Source organism: Triticum urartu, chromosome 5A, assembly GCF_056163025.1.
Source record: "Triticum urartu cultivar PI428250 chromosome 5A, HENAU_Tu73, whole genome shotgun sequence".
Lineage (NCBI taxonomy): Eukaryota > Viridiplantae > Streptophyta > Magnoliopsida > Poales > Poaceae > Triticum > Triticum urartu.
In genome coordinates, this window is record NC_141877.1 from 60286802 (window position 1) to 60289808 (window position 3007).

Sequence of the window (3007 nt, forward strand, 5' to 3'; positions counted from 1 at the left end):
CATCCAAGGAAAGTTCACTAGATTATTGCTCTTATCTTCCTCCGTCCGGATGAGGTTGAAGTCGCCGCCGACTACCACCAGGAACTGGGCCGACGCAACCTTCCTCCTGAGCTCAGTAAGGAAGGTCTCTGACCTACGGTGGTCGGTCGGGCCATAAACCGTGATGGTCTCCCATTTGAAGTTTAGGGACCGTTCGAAAACCTCCATGCTTACAAAGAACTCTCCCCGGTCCATGCCCCCAACCTCAAGGGTGGCATCCTTCACACCTAGGAGGATGCCCCCCGAGTGGCCTGCGTTCCCACTAGAAGGGAGCCAGTGCCAGGCGAATAGGTCGGAACTCAAATGCTCAAGTTCCGACAGGGAAAATTCAGTCCGCATCGTTTCTTGGATGGCTACTATGTCAATACGCTCGGTTCGCATGTATTCAATGAGTTGGCGGCGCCGACCGTCTTGGCCGAAACCGCGGATGTTCCAGAATAAGGCTCTCATCAGGCATCCATCGGGGGGCTGCTTGACCCCAGGACACGTGACGTGCTCTGGGCGCGGAGAGCGGCAGTACGAGAGCGAGTGTGGCCCCGGATCTCATCTGGGGCGACCGACACGTGGGGTGGGGCGCTCGGGGTGGACCCAAGCGGAGCTCCCGCGGCGGGGGGAGGGCGTGCACGGGCCTCGGCGAGCCGACCATCAAGGATCTCCCGTGCACGAATGGCATCTATCTGGACTAGCGGGGGGGGGGGCAACCTCCCCGCGGAAAACTATGGCCGAGTCCGCTGCCACCTTAGTGAGGTGGCTAAGCGGGGCCGACTCCAAAGCAGAAAAGGAGCACGTAGCAGAGGTGGCCGGGATGATCGTGGTACCTGACTCGAGGTTCCGGGCAGCGGCCCGGAGGGCGGCAAGCTCGGGGATGGGGAGGGCCGGGCCACCCGGCGGCCTGGTCGCCTCAATCCGAGCACTACGGCGCGAGGAGGACACCGGGAACGAGGTCGAATGGCCCCGCCGCGCAGCCCGAGGGGGAGGAGGTGGATCGGCCCCCGGTGTGGTCACCACCACCGCCAGGACTGCGGGGGAAGAGCATGACGGCACCACGGGGGGAGCAGGAGACGGCACGTAGGGGACGCCAGGGGAGGGAGGTGGGTCCGCAAGCGCGTTAACCCCCACAGGCGGGCTGGCCGGCCGGGCCGGGGAGCCAGGAGGGCCCTCCGAAGGCCCCGGGAGAGGCGGAGCCGAGTCCGAAGACGAACCCCCCAGCGGCACCAACTGGAGATCGGCCGCAGTGGGGGTCGGATCGGGTAGCGTCGGCTCGGCCCTGGTCGGGGAGGAGGCGAAGATGCCGAGGGAGATGTCGTCGAGGGAGCGGGGCGAAGAAGCCGGAAAAACTTGGAGACTGACATCAGAGGCGCCGGGGCCATCATCGGAGGACGGTGGGGTAGCCGAGTGGGTACGACGCGCCCCATCCCCACCCCTAGTGGCAGGCACAGGAGGCTGGTCATGGTGGGGGCTGTCCTCGAGGTTGTCGTCGTCGTCCTCGTCCGAGCCCGAGTGGTGGCCGTGACGTGGGTCGCGGTCGCTGCGGTGGCCCCCCGTGCCACCCCACCGGGGCCGCCCCTAGGGAAGCTGTCGTCGATGCGAGGGCGGCCAATATGGTTGGGAGGCTTAGGGGAGATGCGGAGGTTGAAGCCCTGGTCGTTAAAGAACACCCGGATGGTGTTCCGAAGCCTGGAGGAGTCGAGAGATTTGACCTTAATGCGTACCTCCTCCTCTTTGCGGAGGGAAAGCTCATCAACCACCACCACCTTGCCGTGGATGCGAGACATGTTCCGGATTACCCGCTCGGAGCGGGCGATGTCCGGGAGGCCACCCATGAGGATCCAAGCCGTGTCCAAGGCCGCGACCGCCAAGGGGTCCCGCACCGGCACGGAGATGTCAACCACTAGCGAGTTGAGAGCTAGGGTGATGTCTCCGCTGCGGGTGCCGTATCCGTGGCTGACCGCGTCCAGAAAGACGACAGAGAACTGGCCTCCAGAGAGTAAGGTGACCTGCCAATCCCAGTTGCAGAGGTAGAGGTGGTTGAGCTCGGCCTCGATCATCTCCGGCGAGGCCACCCCATCCTTCACTGTAACAATGGCCAGGAGTGTGGGGGAAGGGGTGGGGATGTCGGGCACCTCGATGTGGAAGTATCCGAGGCCCTTAATCCCGTGCCCGTACATCATCAGCTCCTCCGCCACCGGGCGGTCCAGGCAAAGGAAAGTGGGGTGATCTGGGTCCGAGCAGTGGTAACAGCACTGCGGACGAGTGCAAGTCACCTGGGAGTGGCCGGAGAGACCGCAGTTGAAGCATTTGACAAGGTCGGTGGAGCGGTCATCGGGGAGAAGGGCGGATGTCGTCGAGGCGGCGGGATCCCGGGGAGCGCCGTTAGGCGGGGCTGGGCTGTTTGCACGCCCAAGCGCGCGCTTCTTCTTGCGCTTGCCCCCGGGCCGGCCCCGTCCCGCCCCATTGCCGGTCGGGGGGAGGCTCGGCTCGCCTCGAGGAGGCTGGTAGCGGTGGACCGTGGCAGCCACGGGAGGAGGGGCCGGTGGCCCATAGGAGCGGTCGGGGGAGCGAGCGTGGATGTCCCGGACCGGGGAGCAGCTGGCCACCCGACGGCGCGGAAGGGAGGGCGACCGACGATGACCATCGTGGCGATTCGCGGCAGGGGAGGCGAACGGGAGCGGCCCCGGCGGTCCGCCCGAGGGGGAGAATGGCGTGAGGGGGACCGGTGGTCGTCGTAGTCGTGGGTCCGGTGGTCACCGCGGGAGGAGAGCTGTCGGCGGAGCTCGGATTCATGGTGCATCGCGTCGGTGGATGGCCGGAAGGAGTCGCGCCGCTCCTCCCCACGGGAGGAGTCGGAGCGGAGGTTGTTGGCGCGGCGCTTGGGGCGCGTCCCAGCGTCGTGCCACTCGCGGGTTATGGGGGCTGGTGGCGAGGTCGGCAGCGACGGGGGATGGATCGACGGGTTGGCGGCGGGGGT

The 3007-nt window shown here is 66.2% G+C and overlaps 1 pseudogene; it reads right to left on the bottom strand.

Moving 5' to 3' along the window:
* Positions 1-684: 684 nt before the first annotated feature.
* Positions 685-2210, bottom strand: LOC147968031 (uncharacterized; annotated as a pseudogene).
* Between the last annotated feature and the right edge of the window lie 797 nt (positions 2211-3007).